The sequence below is a fragment of the Rhodnius prolixus genome, unplaced genomic scaffold (genome assembly GCF_049639745.1).
Source record: "Rhodnius prolixus isolate KJV_2025 unplaced genomic scaffold, Rpr scaffold_7, whole genome shotgun sequence".
Classification (NCBI taxonomy): domain Eukaryota; kingdom Metazoa; phylum Arthropoda; class Insecta; order Hemiptera; family Reduviidae; genus Rhodnius; species Rhodnius prolixus.
Genome location: NW_027411582.1, coordinates 7,600,490 through 7,623,174, shown reverse-complemented (window position 1 = coordinate 7,623,174; position 22,685 = coordinate 7,600,490). Strand labels below are relative to the sequence as shown.

The 22,685-nt window shown below is 31.7% G+C and overlaps 1 long non-coding RNA gene across 4 annotated transcripts; it reads left to right on the top strand.

Moving 5' to 3' along the window:
- Positions 1–766: 766 nt before the first annotated feature.
- Positions 767–13,772, top strand: LOC141446864 (uncharacterized). 4 transcript variants are annotated; one of them, XR_012453945.1, is made up of 6 exons: positions 767–821; positions 3,359–3,536; positions 7,178–7,274; positions 9,337–9,385; positions 10,855–10,978; positions 11,384–13,772. It is a non-coding gene; the product is annotated as an uncharacterized lncRNA (long non-coding RNA). The 4 variants fall into 4 exon arrangements; XR_012453946.1 differs by having other exon boundaries at positions 9,208–9,385; XR_012453947.1 differs by lacking the exon at positions 767–821 and adding an exon at positions 843–1,907.
- Positions 13,773–22,685: the final 8,913 nt, after the last annotated feature.

Below are 22,685 nucleotides of genomic sequence, written 5' to 3'. Positions count from 1 at the left end.
AATCGAAAAGTTTTTGAAGGAGATACTCAGAAAGGTGGCATCGCCAAAACGTGGTACAAACCATTTTGAAAAGTCATTTAGTGAGGGCTTAAATCAGTTTGATTAACGATTAAAATAATGTTGTTGTTTTTTTATTAACGATTGAATTAGAAATTTAGTTCACAAACTATCAAATGAACCTTAGGGGGAAGTGGATTAGCCACTTCTTCAGGGTACTTGGCGTCCCTGCGGATATCCCAGCCTTACAACATGAACATGAGCAAAATATACTGTAACTTCTCCCCTCCAATACATTTACACAGAACACATAGGACATAGTCATCATAGTACAGGGCTTATTAGTTCGGAGCCGTTGTGCAGATTTTGTCAGAATGAGGAGGAAACGGCCTCTCACTGGCTGTACGATTGCGTTGCAATCGAGTAATTGCGCTTTGAAACCTTTGGATCTTTGAGACCAAAGTAGATAGTAGCGCAAAAAGAACTAGTAGGGAAAGTCCTCCACCTCTTTAGTAGGGGAGGTTTTATCTACTACATCAAAAGGGGATGGCACAATAAGCCTCTTTTGGCTGCGCTGCCGTGAGGCATAGGCCCCACCTCCCATAATCTAATCTAACTGTCAAATGATCAAAAGTACGATTAATTTCAACAATTAAATTCTGATTAAAATTTAAAAAAATTAATTAAGTAAATTTATATTATATTGTATTTTTAATCAGTACCCATCTCTGAGTTAAAAAAAATAATAAGCTAGTAACCGAGTGGCAACACTGAGTCGGGGAAAAGAAGGTAGCACAAGGTTGCATCTACCGTGACATCGAGCAGTAAGTTTCATGTTTTACTTTATTTTGTAATCGTAATCGTGTCTAGTTTATTTACATTATTTTAGTGCTTACCTATGTTCTGATTGAATACAAAGTGCATTGTTCGTTTTTTTTTGTGGTCAAAATTGGGTCCGACCCAGTATACTATCTATCCCGGTCTTATTAGGAGTAGTAATCTCTTTAAAATCTTTTTTTTTCTGCCCTAATTAGCTATAAAATTCCAAATTTTCCTTCATTTTTTTTATTGTATATAAAAATAAGGTCAATTCCATTTTTATCATCCACCCCGCCGTAATACTGGTTATCTTCTCTCCAAAATATCCTTTGTTGGGTGTACCCTAATTGAATCATCGATCCCCGGCCTTAATAGTTGTTTTTATCTCCACATCTTTCTGTCCAACTGGCTATAATTTTCCAATATTTCTGGCAATTGCAGACAGAAGTTTGGAGTCTACATCTACTCTTTCATGAAAGAAAATTCGTGATTGGTGCAAAATAGTCTTAGTTATTATATCTATTTGTTTTAGAGTCTTACTGATGTACTATTTTCTTTAGTAGAAGAATGTAGTAGTATGTTTGTTTTTTAACTAATTAATTAGTTTTGATTATAATGAAACAATAACTTTTTCGTTCACTTACTGTAGGCTAAGTAAGCATATTGTAATCGAGACAAATTAACGAAATAGAATTATTCTATGTATATTCGTTTTGAGGTCCCCTAAGTCCCAAAAATTGTTTTTTGAAAATGTTCAGTGTGGTGAAACTAGAGAGCTCAAAAACGAAAAATCGAAAGTTCAAATTTATATTTTGTTTGGATGCTATCTACTAATCTTAGCATAATGAGGTTTTTCGCCTTTGAGGTTTTCACTCACCGTTTTTCTATTTGTGTTGGTTATTCTTTAGACTACAGGCCGTAGGTATTTATTTTGAGCGTATGCACAGTGCAGTATAGTGAAAGGGAAATAAAATTGATAAAACAAAGCCGTACGATAATAGTTGAGCTGTGAATGGCTGTGTCGAGTTTATTCGACTTCATGTCAGAAGAAGTGCGCGTAAGGGTTCTTGATTTGAAAGGAGCTGTTACAGGTGTGTTATTGATTTAACTGAAATTTTTGTGAAGCGACGTTTGCAGAGTGATGTGTGTTGAATTCCTGTAGAGAGTAATTGAAGTGTACAAGCTTAATGATAGGGATTGCCATGATTAAGACAAATTATTTTTGTTTTTCTTCCTTATAATAATTGTAATGAATCATGTATCTCAACCCAAGTTTTGCGTGACAACTGGTTTGCGGAATGCATTAAAATTAAAGGTTGTTATCTAGTCTACTTAAAATAAAATGATCAGTATTGAAGTGATTTTGATTAGCTGTTTCCTTAAATACTTTTTTAAAATGTCAGCATACACACACTGATCCATGAGCCCAACCATAAAATACAGGTTATCAGGAGCAGAGGACGACATACAACCCCAGACCAAAACTGATCCAACACCATGCTTGACGGTTGTTCTAATATTGTTCGTCTCGAGCTCCTTATTCACTCTTCTCCAAACCTGTCAGACCTAAAAAGATTAAATTTGCTTTCGTCACTGAAAACCACTTCATCCCATTTTTAATCCTTTGCCAAATATAAATTTGCTTGCTTGTTTGCGGTATACTCTAGCACTGTATCCTACATTTCGCAGAACCCTCCTCACAGTTTCTGCACTATCATGTTTAATTCAGTTCTCTGAATCTGTTTAATCTCTAACCGTATTTTAGGGGCACTAATATGAGGGTTTAGCTCAATTTTCTGTTCTATAATTTTGTATAACGGGAATTTAAAATTTTAGATTATGGATTGCAGTTCTGAAAACAGCGCATTGACTATTTCATTGTTCTTTCGGTAACTTTCAATTTTTCCCAGCGTTAAATTACGAATTTTCTTACTTCGACGGAGACGTTTTTACCACACAGATTCATCTTTATTTGGGTATTTAAGTAAAGCTACTGAGCAAATATTTTTGCCAATATTTACTTGTTTTAACGTTTGCCTTTCATTAGGTTAAGATTCAAAATTGACTTGTTTATGTGAAGATATCATACATTTTAAAATAAAATATTGATAGATCAATGTATAACTTTTGTGAGGTATATAGGGTATATTAGGGTGTATGAAAACTTTTGTGAGGCTCTGTATAGATGTAATAATACCAGAATATTGGTAATTGTGGCGTTAATTACTTTCTTCCATATATATCCCAATTTTATCGATTCTTGTCATGCTGTTAAAAAAGTTGTGACTGTTTAAGAAGGGGTTAAACTCGGTGTCAAAATTTTAAGTTTAAAGAAATTTTATCGGCCGGATGTACAACATTGTTGCGCGGATATTATTTTTTGATGATGGCACTTGCATTTCTTTTAACATTGTGAAGTATAACTTTTAAGAGAATGCACAATTATAAGCGTTTTTTACTATAGAATTTAGCATGATTAATTCGTGTGAATGATCACACCAAATTATTTGTATTTTGGCGTACCATTATCTTCTGTCATTAGATCCAAGAATTCACTGCCTACATCTGGACCAGTGTTCTCAGTGGCAGAATATACATGTGCTGGTGGGGCTTCTAAGAGGAGAAAATCTGGACTACCAGACTCAGGACCAATTCAACTAATTAAATCGTGGGTGTAATGGATGTTGGTGATAAACCCTAGCTGCGTTGAAGTGTAGAAGGTAATATATTGTAAAGTTTTTGTCCTTTTACTAAAAGAGAATGCACAATCGTTTGTGCTCGCTTCGCTCGCTCGTGCGTGCAAACCCTGCCTCGCGTGAGGAAAAGTACTACTTTCCACACTTGTTAAATAAATAACTATTGTTCGCCTTGGTGAACTAGCGAGTTTGCTAAAGTCATTCGTCCATAATGTTATTGGCCAGTCTGAAATTTTGGAATATGTAAAAATAAATACAAGTAATTGATTCAAAGTTCCAATTAATTTAATCTTATTGCACCTTCATGATGATTTAGTCCAAACTTAGACGTATTAGTGTCGTTGAAGTCTATTTCAGCTACAACGATATTTACTGTAATATCTGATTCTTGAGCAGAAAGTATTTCCATAGCATGATTTCGTTTGTTTTTACAATCGGATAAAAAGAAAAATTTGGGATTAAGCCTGTGGAAGGTCGTTTAAAGTGATGTATGCCATATTTTAAGAAAACACAAAGGGTCTTTTACTTGTACAATGTAAGTGTAAAAATGGGTCAAATATTTATTAGTCTATATAATACATTACAGCAAGTGGTTATTTCCGTTAATTTATATTATTTTGTATTCTAAATGATTTTGTTTTTGTTTTTACAATTACCCGTCGCAGTTTTGTTTAAAGCCCTCAGCAATAATATCCACCAATCCTTGATCACACTTCTCTTGAGGAGTTATCTGCATAAAACTGGTTCCTAGATCTGTATTAAAATCTTGAAACATTTCCTTAGTTGTAATTAGAGCGGTACATTTATGAGACAAGTAGTAGGTAGTAATTACTTGTTTTGTAAGTATCTCCATATTTTTGCAATTATCCTCTTCTTTATTAGGTAAAATAAAATAGGCTGCAACTTTTATAGAAATCAATGCATTAGTCAGCATAATAAATACATAAATAACTTTGACCCATGTTGATTCATTTACATAAAGTTTTCATGCACTATAAAATGAAAGAAATTTATCTGCTTCATATACTCGTATAAGATCGCTGGGTTATTATAATATGCAAATTACCAATAAGGGTAATTTTAATAGTCTAATGAAAGGAATAAACAAATTTAGGTGAAGAATGAATAATTCGTTTGATGTATTTTTTCTCTTTCTCTTAATCAAATATTTAAGTTTTCTTTATGCAGTAACTTCTTTTTCATACTTAGAGAAATCAATAGCAACTATTCCCAAATAGTTTAAATATAGTATTGTAAGAAATTTCAATTCTTTCTTTTTATTGAATAAAATTATCAAATAGTATTTTACTTAGAAATGTAGTATGAATGAATTTAATTTCCAATATTAGATTTTCATGGAAAATGTATTTTTAGTCCAAAATAAGTATCTAATAAAAGGTAAAGTCCGATTTATGACATTACATTTGAAGGGTGTGCTGTTTCTATGTACGAGTGTGCCCACTTTTATTGCACGCCCTTAATTATTTATTTATTGTAACTTGCTTATAATATACAATTGTAGCAAGGGGTTGACCCGTGCCTTTACACGGATAAAATTCAAAAGATAAAATACATGAAAAAAGAAAGAGAACAAAAACAAAAATAAATTCACTTTTGCCAATAAAATAAAAAAGAAAAAGAGCTATTAAATTAACGAAAACAAATTTCTAAATTTTATAGAGCTAATTATAAAAAAGTACATATATTTTAATTATTTCACCGAGTCGAAACATATGAGACTCTCCAACACAATTTTAGGTTGAATACAGGAAGAAAAATTAATGTTGAATACAGGAAGAAAAATTAATGTTATGCATATGTAGATACTTGGATCTTATGCCTTGTCCACACTTGGATACAAAGTCGAGCGATTTCTGTATATAGGCAACGTCTAGAAGATTTCCACTTGGCTGCTTGTTTGTGGGAAGTGACTAACCCCGATTATAAAAATCGTAGTAAAAAAAGAAAGCTAAAAGAAAGTGTACATGAGGCTGGTGAACGATTTTCCACTTGCCAGAAAACGCAGCGCCACTGCCAATCTCAGAGATGGTGGAATGGTTTCTCTACATCTGCTTTCTCTTTTCTCAATAGTTCTGCCTAAATGCTGGAGTAATCTTCGAAATCACTTGGGGTCAAACGGGTAAAGTTTCGTAAACCCATGCTGTCTTCTATTTTTAGGGTTGAAAGTAAATTGCAACCGAAACGAGGTCCCTCCGCAAAAATTTCACACGCCTCCACCAACGTCTCTTCCGTTTTTCTTCATTATCCAAAATTATAACTGCGCAAGCAGCGATCCCAACAAGGTCAGTCATATTTAGCAACTAATGAAGAACAAGGCATTCAAGTGTGTACACGCGACAAAGTCTCTATACTGTCTATATATATATATATATATAGTCTGAACACATGTCTATAGACAGTCCCCATACATGCCTATAGACAATCGCTCGACTTTGTATTCAAGTGTGGACATAGCTTTAAGACATCTAATATCGAGCAGATAATTAAGGAATGAATTAGATCATCTTTATTTTTTCCACATAACGGGCAGGGGGAATCAGTATTAAATTTATAAACCCTACCGAGGGTATAGAGTTGAGGCTTCTTCTCAGACATTATCTTAATTAATATTTGATTAAAGATATCTAAGCCATACTCGTAGATTGCAAGGAATTGTACTGTATTCATTTAAATAATAATAATAACGTTTACTCGTAATGTTATATTTCAATATATGAGAGTGAGTTGTAAAGTGACAATCCGAATGAAAATAACCTATTAACCTTTGTTTTTGGATACCTCTAATCTTGCTTTACTTGAAATTAAGTCACAAGAATAAATTGTTAGCCTTTAAAGACTTGATTTGGTGCGTCGTTTCTTTTAACACATAAATAATCTATAGTGGGCGTTAAATAGAATCTCATAAATCAAAAGTGTGTAGAAAAGAACCTAAACTAGATACTCGTATTCCGTTTTGATTCTACTGTTACATCCGTTGTAAACATTTTGGCTGACAACAGACAACAAAAAGTTGAATAAACTGATAGTTTTTCCAGATTTTCTAAAAAATAACACCATGTTGCTTGCCTTTAAACTTTCTAGATTTCCCTCTCTAAATGCTTTCCAATTTGGTTTGAAGATTGTTCCCTGAAAAAATAATTTTAAGTTGTTCTTAAGGAATTGAATCTTGAGCACCTTTCTAATGTGCCTTTTCAGCAGAATGTACGGTTTCACCAGTTGTTTACTATTAAGGGGCATTGCTAAAATTCTAAATTTGTATTATTAATTCAAGGACAGATATTGGTCTAGTGGTTATGAAGTGTGGCTTTGTAAGTGGGAGATCCCCAGTTCGAATCCCGAGAATAACTACTTTTTATTTGTCAGGGAATATAATAATAGTTAAGTATGTGTGTTCACGATATCTAATTGGTAGTTAGACGTTATAACCCGCCAGCAAAATAGGACACTTTATATTTTAATTTTGTGTTATTAAAATAAAAATTCGTAGAATAGAACCAAATAGAAAAACAAACAAGCAAATTTTATTATTAATTTTGGAAAATATATTTTGTATTGATTTATAGCTAAATCCCTCAGTAACGCACTCCTTTGCAGTTAGAAAAAACAACACGAACAAAATACATTAATGGAACGTTTAATTGCAGGGATATTAAACTCTAAACAGTTTAAAATGCAGAAAAAATTTCAATCTAAAGCCTGTCTCAGCAAGATCGATAACTGGATTTCCACTAAATCGCAATGGTATGTTGAATTCATACTTTAATTTCATACAAGACATTTTTATTATTCATGTTGATAGCTACAGTAAATAACTGATATGTCAGTATAACAAAATTATTTAATTATATACAGGGTGACAATGTCTGTAATTCTAATTTGTAATAGCAAAAATTGTTTATAAATTGATAATATAAATAATATTCAATATAAATTGATAAACTAATAATATTCAAGGATTTTTTTTAATAAGACACATTACTGACTCAGAATTACATAAATGTTTCCCCTAACTCATCGTATTTTTACTATGAAAGCAATTATTTTACCTTTCTATAAAATAGATAAATAAATTTTGCTTTACTATTATTATTATTATTGTTTCTTTTTCCCAATACTTTAAATGAATTGCTCACTAATTTGGTTAGATCGTTAAGTAAATATTCTGTCGAGTTTAAAGTCAACGTAAGTCTTCAAAAAATTTGTTACTCTGTAAGTTAGTACTGTTGCTTGGGCGCTACTTTATGTCCAACAGATCAAAAAATTCAACTGAAATGTTTTCAAAATTTATTTTATCCTCCAAAAGATTCTAACTATGTAAACATATCGTTCGCCAAATTTTAAAAATAGCAAATTCAAAGACATTATTAATTTAAAAAAAGCAAACAAAAGAATTGTAGAATCAATTGTCAAACTGCTTTGACAAAAGGCAATAATGCTTATTTTGTTTTGAATGTTGTCCGAGTATAAAAATTTGCACATTAGTTCCAATAGTTCGGAAATATTTAATTCAAATTCTAGGGCTACATGTAAGTATGGAACATTTAAGTGTTGAAAATGTTGAATGATAGAACGTAAGTAGTTTCTGTACTTCCAATTTTGTGCTATCGAAAATACATTTATTCTTATTTTATATTATTTATTTTTCATTTTTACTATTAACTTGCTGGTTATCCCACTTCCAAGAAGAGACAACAACTTACAATTCGGAATAAACATAGAGCCTACTGACCCTGTAACTCACTACGTGCAAATAGCCAAATATAAGGGTTATATGTCCAGCCTATTCCAACATTTTCGCCACTATTACTTTCATTGGAAACAATACATACAAACTAAGCAACCTTTTCAAGTAACTAGTCCTGAAAACCTCGAGTAAGGATGACGGTATCAATAACACAATGACGCTGTTACATAAAAGAAAGAAGAGGAAACGGATGGACATCTTAGAAAGAATAGTAATTTGCAAAACGTAAGAGTCAATCTCAAAAACATTATATTCATCAATATTTTAGCAACAATTGTTTCCTTGTTCAAATGAAATTAGTTTAATTCCGCTTTTTCATAAATTAAATTCGCGCCCCCCATGTAAAATAAAATTCCAACTTTACGTTCTAAAATATGTACTAAATATATAACCCTTAACAAGTACTAGGTTTCATTAATTATTGTTTCATCATTTTGACAAATTGTGGTTCAATTCATTAACATTTGGAGTCTTAAATAATACATATAAACACCAGGTAACCTCCCTCATTCAGTCAACCAGTGGTGGGCGAGATAGTAACGTGGCAAAGAGGTTGTGTGTTATCTGTTCTGATTAGTCCATTTCTAAGGATGGTTTAAAGCCCGAAACTTGTCAGGGATAGAATTAAAATGTGTGCTGCGGCGAGTAAAATCAAAGTTCTCAATTATTATTCGTTTTTAGTTAATAAAAATACCAAATTTATTTTGGTAGAAAGTACTTAAATCAAAATAAACAATATTTTATGAATTAAATTTAAACATAGTAGAAAATTCTGAGGCAAAAACGAAATAATTATTAAGAAACACATAGAAATGAATTCTCATGTAAATAGTAAACTTCGTTTTTATACGTGCCTCTTTCTTTCTTACAGAAAGTAAAGTTAATATTCAGATTTAATATTGTTAAGCATTTTTTCCTATGTCTGTATAGCTTTAAGGAATGGATGGCTTCGCGAGCTCAGTTGTCGACATTCTTAAGTGGAGATTAGGGATCCAGTTAGGACATTTCCAAACTGAAATGATGACAAAGAAATAATTTCTTCTTTTTATTAATCTCTAGTGTGATACCTGTGGAGGAGTGAAGATTGAGCGAACATAATGGAGGAAAAGTTAGTAAAGCCTAGTTTCTATTTCCTTGTTTATATTGTTATACTGTTTCTAATATATTATATATTTATATTACTTAATATAAGTAATAATAACATCTCTTATTTGAAAAGTCAAACTCAAAGACTTTTATTCATTCCAAATTTAATGTCAATTATAGGGATATAGTACACTAGGTTGCACTAAACTTTATCTTCACATCATGGTAATATAATCAATATTACCTACCATGCCATTATGCATGAAGTTTCCCATGCTATTTCGGAAACGTGCAATCTATAGATATAAGCCAATCACTATCCACATAACTATAAACATTATATTCAGCATTTTCTAGTTTATTGAGCTTTTCCACTCGTGTAAGAGAGCAGTTTATTGCCAAATTTGTACCTCTACCCTCTCCTGTTTCTCAGGTGGAATATTTACTATTGAATTCATGTATGAATTAGCAAGTTTTTCTATATAATTATTCTTTGTTCTTGATCAGTCCTCTGCCAGTATTGCAACCAATAACATTAAGCTTCCTATTCATTCTTGTAATGGCAATTTTAGTTAATAGTGATTGTTGATACTATTTTTAAGTTCTTCGTAATCTGAGTTTTCTGGGTTTACACCCATATTAAATTTACTTGATAATTTTTTCAATATAATCTTTTCGATCTATCCAGATTTCATTTGGAATTTGTTCAAATCTAAGGCCCATTAAATTTTTTACTTCATCTAAATGAATGTTGTTTCGTTTCGTAACGTTTCCTGTTACTTTGAAGTAACAAACATGTAAAAACGAAAACTTGAGACTGTTATCAGTATCTTCAGTTATCTTTTTTAGGTGTACCGGTAATTTGATTGAAAACAAGTTTAATGAGAAATTGAATATTCAGTTTTATCGACCAATCATTGAAAATATTGACAATTTAAACTTAGTTGAGAATACAAAATTTATACAAATTTATATAGATTTTGAAACTGCTACGATTACAGACAATGCTACTTATTTATTGTACTCCATTTGTTGATCATGGTAGGAAAGTTAGACATTAGTAAATTAGAGCCGTTGGTTTGGAAATATTTTATTAAATCTCCAAACTACATATTTGTATAAAACATTGTGATTATGTTTTGAAAACATGAAATGAATTCAAATTAACGTAAGTAGTTTGTGAACCTCAAATGATTATTACACGAAAAAGTACAATTTCTTCAATTTGTTCTCAAAACTGTATTCACTTGAGTTAATCATTTAATATTTGTTTATTGCCTAAGGGAAAAGTAATCCCTTTAAGTATTAGTTTGCCATTCTCTACACTATTCGAACTAAGGGAAGAATCAAAACTCAGATAATTTCTAAATTCCTCTTTATTTACTTAATTAAGTTGATCTACAGATATAAACATTACTTTTTGAATTGCAAATTCTTCTAAGTAATAATTTTACATTGAATATTAAGCCATTTATTTTTTCTTTCTTCAAGGAGCACCTCATCAAATACTAGTTATCTTCCGGAATTGGTTGAAACCTCTGGTATCGTCATATTTTCCTGCAGTGCTATATATTGGGCTGTACAGAGATCGGATTTCTGAACAAAACATTAATATGTAAGTTTTTTGCAATATATGTGTATATATTATTCTTAAAGAATGCGTGATATATAATTTATTTTCATGAATAAGGAGTGAATAGTTTCAAAATAGTGTAATAATAAAAAAAAGTAGTTTGAGAACTTGCCAACTTTAGTATGAAATTAAATTGATTATTAAACGAAGAGGGAGAGTACAATTTTTTAAATTGTCCTCCATTGTTTTATTTTCTTGAATTGATCATGAATTTATTGCTTAAGAAAAACGGAATCCCTTTAAGTCCAGAAATTTATCAGTCCCCACAAATTCGAACTGAAGTAAGAGGAAAAAAAACTCTTATCTGACAATGTAAGCATTATTAACCAACTGTACATCCCCATAAATAAGTGCAAACCACAAATTGAGCTATTTTTTATTTTACAGGAAACACTACGTCAGCACCTAAGATATCTTCCTGAAATGGATGGGTTCTCAACCTCCATCAAAGACATAGATACTTTCCTGGAATCTGCTTAGAGAACATCGGATTTCTGAACGTAACTGAAGTATGTGAGTTTTTTGTTATACATAATGAACACACTAAGTAATCACTAGACTTATACAGGACTATCTTACTCTAACATTTAACCATTTTGACGACTCACAAGACATATAGGACCTTCTTACACTCACATTTAACCATATTGGCAACTCACTAGTCTTATGCAGCACACTTAAATGTAAACATGTTAACGGCTCACAAGACTTATATGGTACCTTCTTACACTCACATTTAACCATGATGACTCACTAGACTTATATAGAACTATCTTACAGCCACATTTATCCATGTTGGGGAATCACAGGACTTATATAGGACTACCTTACTCTCACATTTAATCATGTTGGCGACTCACACGACTTATAACTATGACCACTTTAAACTCACATTTAATCATGTTAGTGACTGTCAAGACTTGTATTAGACCATCTTACATTCACATATAACCATGTTGATGACTCACAAGAATTATATAGGCCCTCCTTTTCTTACACCCACATTTAACCATGTTGGTGACTCACAAGACTTATATAAGACCACCTTACACATTGAACCATGTTGGTGACTGCATGGTGGTTCTATATAAGTCTTGTGATCCACCTATATGGTTAAAAGTTTATGTAAGGTGGTTCTTTATAAGTCATAAATATCACTAATTCAATTAGAAGTGTCTGTAAAGTAATCCAATATAAGTCTTAAAAGTCACCAACTTGGTTAAAATTGTGTGTTAAGTAATCTTACATAAGTCTTGTGAGTCACCAATATGGTTTAAAGTGGGCTTAAGGTAGTCCTATAATATAATATATTCTTGTCCTATAATAATATAAGTCTTGTGAGTCACCAACATGGTTAAAAGTATGAGTAAGGTTGTCCTATATAAGTTTTGTGAGTCGCCAATGTGGTTAAAAGTGGGTGTAAGGTGGTCCTTTATAAGCCTTGTGAGTCGGCAACATGGTAAAATTTGGGTGAAAGGAAGACGTATAAAAGTCTAGAGAGTCACCAACGTGGTTAAATATGAGTTTAAGGTTGTAAAGATTTTATAAAAATTTATTGTAAAAAATGTATAAATAATTAATAAATAATAAACGATTTAATTATAAAAATATTGTATTTATTTTCCCTTTTAATCTCTCAATAATATGAAAAATTAAAAAAAAAATGAAAAAATTGCGTAGAAATTAAAAGAAAATATAAAAAAAGGTAAAAAATGGCTGCCAGGGTCGTTATAAAAATGGCCGCCGAAGTCTAGAGAGTGTGTAAGAAGATAGCAAGGTTACAACAATGGCTGCCATAGTCGTGAGAGTGTGTAAGAAGCACTAAGCAAGGTTACAACAATGGCTGCAAAAGTCTAGAGAGTGTGTAAGAAGATAGCAAGGTTACAACAATGGCTGCTAAAGTCTTGAGAGTGTGCAAGCAAGGCTACGAGAGGTAAAACAGACAGCGCGAGCGATCTAGTGACAGCTGGTGGAACTAAAAGTAGGGGGGGAGCCCGTTGTCATGGTGATATTGACGCCATCTAGAGGGTATATAAGAAAGTTCGCAGCGCGGGCCGGGCCGGGTGGGGCGAATAGTTGCCTTCCGACCGTCGAGGTGAACACATCTCCCTAACCATTACACATGACATATTATCAAGATTGTTTATGTGGAGAAAGTTGTTTTGACTAGATTAGATATTTTTGGAGCGACGAGCGACATGACCCCCTCCTCACGAGTACGACTCTGTAGTCGTACTGAGGAGACATCTTGTTTGACAGTAGTATATAAACAGTGTTAGTGCTGCTACCTGGTGGCAAACATATGAACTAAATTTTGTTTACTAAGCATGCAAGTCCAGTAGGTTCTGCTACCTGGTGGCAAATATGTGAACTAATTATCCTTTTTTTTGTTTCACGTCTTTCTCATGCTATTTTTTCAACTTTTTTTACTTTTTCTGCTTTTTAACGCTCTCTCACGCCATTTTTTCATACTACTATTATTTTATTTTATTTTTTCTGTTTAATATAAACGGAATTTTTAGTTTTACATTACTTTATTGACCTCTTATCATTTTTAGTCTTTTTTAACTTTGTTTTTAGTTGTAACTTTGCAAATATAATAAAAATAACAAGACTATGGGAAAAGAGAAAATAAATAATGACATTTTTAATAATTTATAGATAATTCTTTATTTTGGTACCAATTATACATTTTTTTGCTTTCGTAATACAAACACATTTTAAATTCAATTACATCTTTTAGGTAATGATTCTTAAAATTATCTACATTATAAAATTTAAATTTAAATTACATTTTCAAACTTAAAATATATTTTTTTTACAAATAATAGACTAAATAATAAAAGAATTGGAAGAGTTGCAGTTGGATAGATGTTTTCCAACTTCTTTTTCACTTTGGCTTGATTCCATGAACATTCTTTGCAGGAAGCACTCCAGTTTCGCCTGTTTCAACTCTGAAAAATAACATTACACAATGAGATAGACTGTTTCCTGAATGAGTCTACAAATAAAACTCAACCTCCTTGGAAATCAATGTTAATTTGTATAGGTTTAAATAAAACTAGATCAATCTTTAATAATGAAAGCGCAAGAAAGCAAAACATTGTTAGTAATTATATGGACTTAATTCATTATCAAAATAGCAGTTTACTGTAGTCTTTTAAGTGAAATAAACATTTTATAAATAAACACTCGACTTTTTTTTCTCGTACCTTTCAATTTTCCAATCAAATTAAAACTTTCTTTAACAAAAAGGTTTAATCACGTTAAAATGGTTAAGTTTTAATAAATAATGGATAAGATTACCTGGAAGACAACAGAGTGGTAGGTAGATTTCCTTATTTGGATATTGTAGGAATAGAGATGGATGGGAATCACCTCTTATTTACGGAAGTGCTGCAAGATTCAAAGAAATTCCCTCAAAAGTAATCATTTTAGATTATGTCTCAGTTTTACTGGGCTGCGAGTCGGCCAAGGGCTGAAAGTTTTCATATATTAAAACCTTAGTAAATGATAGAAATTCACTTGCACTTATTGCAATACGGTAGCATTTTACAAACAAAATCTTAGTTTAGTCTGTTTCCAACAAATTAAACCAGTTGAAGTTTAATTTGCCTTGAAAAAAGCTAGACATTTAAACTATTTTTTAAAGAACTTATCAATAAAAATAAGTTTAATTTCGATGAATCAATATGTTTTCATTGGCAATGGGGTTAATTACAGATAGTTCTTGAAAACAAGTTTCATTAGTTAAAAATGTTTAGTACCACAGAAAAATAGTTTAGATTAATATGAATGTTTGACGTCTTATTTTTTCAATCTAATTTAAAGATTCTATTGCACGAAATTACAACTTCTTATTCAGATTCAAAGGAAAATATTTAATTTATCGGAATAAAGGTTTAATTGATGTTAAGATGCTTAAGATGTAATAAACAATGGATAAAATTACATGAAGAACAGCTCCATAAGATAACATGGTAGGTACGGAGATTTCATCATTGATTTATTTAATGGAATGTAGAAATAGATACGAATTATCTCAACTTACATGCTGGATGTGATGAAAGGCCATCTCTGCAACAAGCAAGTCGACAAAGGACAGTTCTTGGGCGAAGGTTCCATCTGAAGAACAAAATAATAACATTAAAATCTGTTTTAATGCAATTTTGATATCGAAATTATGAATGAAGTTCAAGCTTTGCCACTAAATTAGACTAATGATGTGTATAGCGTACAGTATTTTAATATTACTTCAATTATCAATGAAATAAAAATACCATTTCAAGGAGTTACGAAATAACGAAACTTTTATGTGAATAAATAAAGATGATAGCATGAAGGAGAAGATACGAAAGTCAAGAGCAAACCGTTCATCCTTGATTTTCATAAATCTAAAACAGAGATCTCACCTTACAGATAATTACTTATTTATACAAAAATGAGAAGTCAGAAATAAATAGATTATCTTGAGATGAAAAACCAACAGAAAGAGCTGAAGCGTTGAAGGCCTTCATTTCAACACAAACATTGTTACACCTAAATCTTTCTTAAAAATTAGAAAGGAGAAAATTATCATCCACCTAAACTATTGAGTAATAATCAACACTACAGATACTAAAACATGTTGCTCAATAATTCCTTTCCATACAAATTATGATAAATTATAGTCAGCTATTATTAGATATACTTCAATAGATTCCGTTGGAAATGACACATTACTAAAATTGACCCCCAACTATTCCAGAAAGCCCTACGTTAATAGCGAAGATTCCAATCGAACGAAAATCTACCATAAAGCTTTGCTTTTCTAAGCAAATTCTACAAATAGCAATGAAAAATAATAACATTAAATTGCAATTCTTTCAATTTGTGCCTTAAAATAAACTCAACTTACACACATAAACAAAAAGGTAAAATGCTAGTTACTACTTCTATTAATCGATGAAAATACACTTAAATTTAGAATGTTATCACTACGGATCGCACGTGAAGCATACTTGATGAAGCACTTACCTTCTTTAAAACTGAAAGAAAAGTTCTTCGATTGAGATGAGAACACTTCCTTGGCCAGTCATATAAGTAACATACACTTCAATCTATCCCCAAAAGAATTCTGAACAAATCATTGCAAATGCGAGTAAAAAGGCCTAAATCACACCTTTTTCACATAAATCTCGGATTATCTTCAATAATTTCATTTTTTCAATTTTACATATGTATATAAGAAAGATTTATAGAAGATAACTGGTTTTGAAAATAATTTTTAAGTACCCAAAAATGATTTCATATCATTCTTTACAAAAAAACTTACGTTTTTTTTCCATTCTGTGATATTTCATGATTCTCTAAAATTCCACTCGTCGTTGTTTTTAGCAAAAGTTGTGTAAGTCTCATACCTGAAACAGTTTAATGTAATTATATTTTTCAAATTTTTATTGTACACAATTATAACCCGAAACTTCTATAACTTACCCAAACATTTCCTCGGCCCTTCACCAATGGTTTCCACGTGAACTTTTTAAACGATTCATCTGGATCTAATCTTTCTAGGCTGAAAATCTCAGATTCTAGATAAAACTTTGGATCCATAAGTATTGAGAGAGTTAGTACTATGAGTTTAGAGCTTTCTGGTACGGTTAATCCGTCAGAAGTTGTGTAAGTGGTTATACCAGTTCAGGACAAACATAGGAATGGAGCCTAAGACTTTCTGGAAAATTTAAAATTTTACCTTCTGCGAAAGGTCATGCTAGGAGAGAAGCAAGTAGGAGTGGCGAATTGGCTAAGGTGAGATTAAAAGCCAATGGTTGCCATGACAGAGACTTAGAAGTTTGAGAAGCTTTGGAGGGTCATGAAAGAACTCCTTCATTTCTAACTCAAGCAATAACAGATTCTACTAACCAAGATAACACTGGACGATATATTTCATATCTTGAACCGCCAGATAAAAGACGTCTTCATGTTGTTTCAGCACTCGTCTTACATATCTCTTCCCTGGTTTTGCTTTGAACATCCAGTTTCTGCGCCAGTTCATAGACCAACCAAATCAAACAGTTTACGTTCACATCAATACCAGCCAATAAAAACATGCCCACTTGTCCGTCTATAAGCATATCATTTACGTCTGACAATAATAAAAATAATTAAATTCATTAAACTCCAAATTAAATTATGAATTTATATTTCTGCGCCAGTTCATAGACCAACCATATCAAACAGTTTACGTTCACATCAATACCAGCCAATAAAAACATGCCCACTTGTCCGTCTATAAGCATATCACTTACGTCTGACAATAATAAAAATAATTAAATTCATTAAACTCCAAATTAAATTATTAATTTATATTTCTGCGCCAGTTCATAGACCAACCATATCAAACAGTTTACGTTCACATCAATACCAGCCAATAAAAACATGCCCACTTGTCCGTCTATAAGCATATCACTTACGTCTGACAATAATAAAAATAATTAAATTCATTAAACTCCAAATTAAATTATTAATTTATATTTCTGCGCCAGTTCATAGACCAACCATATCAAACAGTTTACGTTCACATCAATACCAGCCAATAAAAACATGCCCACTTGTCCGTCTATAAGCATATCACTTACGTCTGACAATAATAAAAATAATTAAATTCATTAAACTCCAAATTAAATTATTAATTTATATTTCTGCGCCAGTTCATAGACCAACCATATCAAACAGTTTACGTTCACATCAATACCAGCCAATAAAAACATGCCCACTTGTCCGTCTATAAGCATATCACTTACGTCTGACAATAATAAAAATAATTAAATTCATTAAACTCCAAATTAAATTATTAATTTATATTTCTGCGCCAGTTCATAGACCAACCATATCAAACAGTTTACGTTCACATCAATACCAGCCAATAAAAACATGCCCACTTGTCCGTCTATAAGCATATCATTTACGTCTGACAATAATAAAAATAATTAAATTCATTAAACTCCAAATTAAATTATTAATTTATACGTCCAGTCTATTGATTAAAACATAACTTCATTTTCTCGAAATGTAAGCCAGTTAAGTAAACATTTTTTCCCTTCTTACGTTATTGCGGATTTCATATGTCACGACTTCACAACCTCACTTTCCAACAGTTTCAGTTGTTCAAAATTTAACATTTGTTAAAGTACGTTGTCCTGAATTAAATCTATATCTTTCCTCAACAGGTTTTTAGAGTCACACAGTTTTGCATTTTTTAAGCATCTCTGTTTTTAAATAAAACATGAAGCGGAGTAGCGATTGTTTCTCAAGTTTCAAAAACATGCACGCTTATTAAGTCACTATTTGAATCAATCAGCCTATTTGGAAATGTCCGCTTGATATTTACAACCTATACCAAATTGCGAGTAAATTTTAACAGTATTCATTCCCTTAAAACTCAAAAGAAACTGAACACTTTCGTCTACAATTCGAGTCCACGTAGTAAGCTTGACACGTTAAAAATAAGCATGACAAGCATGGTTAAGTAATGTGAGGTTACACGATGAACTAAGAAACAGGGTAGCCAACTTGAGAAACTGAAAAGTTTCAATTATTTTTTGGATTTTACTTAATTTTTTTAAAGTCTTGAATGTAGGCAGTAGTTGATTTTGAAAATGTACAATTAGTAAAAGTGAATGTCTGGGTAAGGTAATCAAGCTAGAGTTTACTAGAGGGAAACGAAAACCGCGAAGTTGTAGATGTCAATTATTCTTCTCTCAGTAACCAAGTACAATGTCTCTATAGTCAGTGGTATAGCGATGTTAGTCTAAGACACTCATAAGGACTTTAAGATCCCCTAGAAGTGGTTATTTTATTAAAATCTTCCCTTCCACAAATTTCAATAAACATTTTTAAACCCTCATTCGACTGTCCTACTGGACAGTTTTAATAAAAGTCTTCATTTTTTCTGTCAATATTTAAATCTTAGTATTAAAAAGTCTTTTTAATGCTTCGTATGGTTAGATTTTAGAAGAGAATGAGTGGATACACTCTGAGAAAATCGGCCTTGTATCTAAAGCGCCATGAATGTATGCTTCTAATAAACTGCCATCAAATTTTATCTATCAAATTTAACATTACTCACCCAAAAATTAGATACATCATTCGAAAGATTGATCTGATCTAATTGGAAATTTAGACCCCAATAAATGCCAGAATATTCGTTCAGCTTCATATTCTTGTTCTGTAGGTAAAGTTATGGATTCCATTAAATTTGGAAATAAAGTTCTCAAACGTCTGAAGGTAAATGACGGTGTCATCTTTGCTCGCCACAGATTACCTGCAAAGGTCATAAATTCAAGGAGTAAATGTCAGAAATAAATTATAGTTAAAGAAATAATTTAAAAAAAAATAATCTGGCTTAAACTCTAATTAAACTATTTCAAACTTTAAGTTTTGCAAAATATTTAATCTATTGCTAACTTTATTTATTTTTATAACGTTATAAATGCGGATTTCTTTCGAAGGATGACCAAAGAAAGAAACTGCAAAATATTTTTTTTTTATGCAACTCGCGGTGCAGCGGCAATGAGCGTCAGAAGATCAAGGAAAAAACCAATAGAAAGAAATGGGTGGCAAAATATCAGAACTTGTATCCCTTTCCTTGGGCAGGAATGAAGAAATTAAGGGTATTCAGGGAAAAAGTGGGTTAAACGCTCTAATGGCAGGGCTTTTGTCAGTCCAAAAATGTTCGTGTCCTATAATGAGGACAAAGATTTAGAATTATTAAGGGACCTTAAAAAGAAATGTAGTTTTCCTTAGCTTGATAAGTATTTATCTAACTGGCATAAATATGTGTTGCTATCATTAAAATATAAATATAAAAGTTTCGAGAAACTTTTGGAGTGTTTTTCAACAAAAATATAGAAACGGAATCAAAATACAAGAATTGGATCCATAATATGTTATAATGGACCGTTTGAGAAGAGCCTGATAACCACTTAATCCCACTAAAGTGAAACTCTCACCAAGCAAAAAAGTAAAAAAACCAAATAATTGATTCAGAAAACTGGCGATTTCGATTGAACGATTTCGACTAAAACTGTATCACCAGGTTTTCAGACGGTATCATCGAATTACAACATTTTCTGCGATTCTTCGTCTATGACTTATGTTTAACACACTTGCGCATAACACAAACTTTAAAAAGTACTTTTTTTTCTTACATGAGAACCATATGAAAGTTTATTATTTGCGACGAAACTTCAAAATCGAAAATTCGCACGAGGGCAATACTTCTCTTCAAAGAGAAAAGAAAAAAAAATACATATGCAATGAGTGCTTAATGCATTGCGGAGTGTAAGTATAATGTTGTTAGGAGGCCAAAATTGTTGAAGAAATGGCAAGTGCATTTCCTCCTAAAAGATAAAAACATGGAACAAAAATTACCTGAGATTCCTCCTTAAAATCAATTTTTCGAGGAAAATATTATAAATATCAGGAAATTTATTAGCATCATACTGTATGAAAATGATTTAATGTTTGGAGCTATTAGTAAATTGTAAGAAACTGCAAAATTGTTGTATTAAAATCGTACTTCCCAGAAATGTGGATTTTCACCAAAACTTAGTGACAGAAGGTGAGCTGATTACCAAAACGAAATACATAAAACTTTAAGCTCAGTTTACTTTCTCTTATTAACTATTAAGGAAAACATTGCGAACGCGTCAAACTTTCGAAATTACGATAGATATAACATGAAAATAAACTTCTAATAAAATAACAAATAAGACAATTGAAAAAAATAATAAAAAAGTTCAGTGAGAGTCAAAAATTTTCATGTCTGTGTTTCACTGCAAGATACTATTTGTGCCAGGTACACACACTGACTAAAAAACTAAAAAAAAATTATCCATAATCAGGGGACCTCACAGAAATCAACCTACCCGGAGAAAACTTTACACGCCCAAAATATTTTTTCTAAGAAAAAGGGAATATAAAATAAGATAGAATTTTAAAAGACATAAAACCTGGAAGCACTAATCTTACACCGATTTAAAGATGAAGAATCACCATAACTTTGCTACACTATCGGATTCACCTATATACTGCTTTATACCTTCAAAGTTGTGCTGATTAATAGCAAGGCTTTGATCATTTTATAATAACTCTAGAACAAAAAATGCAATTCAAACTTCAAATCTAATTAATAAAAGAAAAGTACTACCTTTTTTTTAAAAGAGATCTTACCTGTGATAAAAAGATTCCAAAAAATGCACAATTTGACGACAGTCTAAAACAACGCTTAAATTTATTTCAAAACCTCAAGATAATGCATTTGATTAACACAATAGTAAATATCAATCTAAATAGCTATACATATTATTAAGATCTGTTTATTATCTCTGACCACTCATTCCCAACATCCCAACAAGTACATCAAAAGTAGGTTATTATGCAGGTTACATAAATGGAAGCCTCTTGAATCTAGCTCAATAACAAACAAAAGTTAAAAAAGGTTAAAAGCACCAAAACTTTCTATCGTTTGGCCAAGATTACAGAATGTTCTAACTTGTAGCTTGAAGACAACATATTTTTAGGCCACAGATAGTTAGAGCAAGTGTAATCGGCCAGATTTGGAAGCACCAGTAAAGAATAAGGATTTAAAAAAGGAAACTTAGTTTACTTGGCCAAGAATAGTTAATGTTTATTATCTTGCATTGTATTTCTAAGCCACAAGTATATCGTACAAGTGTAGTTGGCCAATTTCGGACCTACCTGTAGAGATACAAGGGTTTAAAATTAGAAACTTCCTTCAAATTGGCCAAGAACCTCGAATGATAACCATTCTACAATATGTTCCCAGGCCATGGATAGTAAAATTCTAGTTAGCCAGCATAGGGTAGTAGCAGTAAAAGAAACTGTTTAAAAAAAAGAAACTTCACTAACATTAGCAAAGAATAGCGAACATTCGATATTCTCTACTCTACTTCTAGCATACGGGTATATCGAGCAAGTATGATAGGCTAAATTCGGAAAACCAGAAGAAAAAGAAATAAGTTTAAAATAAAATATATCCTTCGATTAAATAGAAATAGTTAATAACTTATCTCAGACATTCTATTTTTAGCTCACGAGTGTATCATAGAATTGTCGTTCAACGATTTTGGAAGTATCAATAAAAAAAAAGAGTTAAAAATAGGATACATTTTATAGATAGACCGGAGAATGGAGAACGTTCTCTTCTCTGTAATCTAAACTTATAGAAAAGGAAAGTATCTTAAGAGTTTGGAAGACAACTTTTAAAAAATGCACAGGTAGCTGGTACACTCGAAGTTGGCCTGTTTTGAAAGTACTAGCAGCAGAAGAAGAGTTTAAATAGGAAGAATCTCTTACTTTGGCCAAGAATAGTGAATGTTCTTTCACCTGTATTCTACTACGAGGGCACAGGTAGCTAGTACATTCGTGGTTGGCCTGTTTTGAAAGTACTAGCAGCAGAAAAAAATTTAAATAGGAAAAATCTCTTACTTTGGCCAAGAATAGTGAATGTTCTTTCACCTGTATTCTATTACGAGGGCACAGGTAGCTAGTACATTCGTGAATGGCCTGTTTTGAAAGTACTAGCAGCAGAAAAAAATTTAAATAGGAAAAATCTCTTACTTTGGCCAAGAATAGTGAATGTTCTTTCACCTGTTCTCTATTGCGAGGGCACAGGTAGCTGGTACAC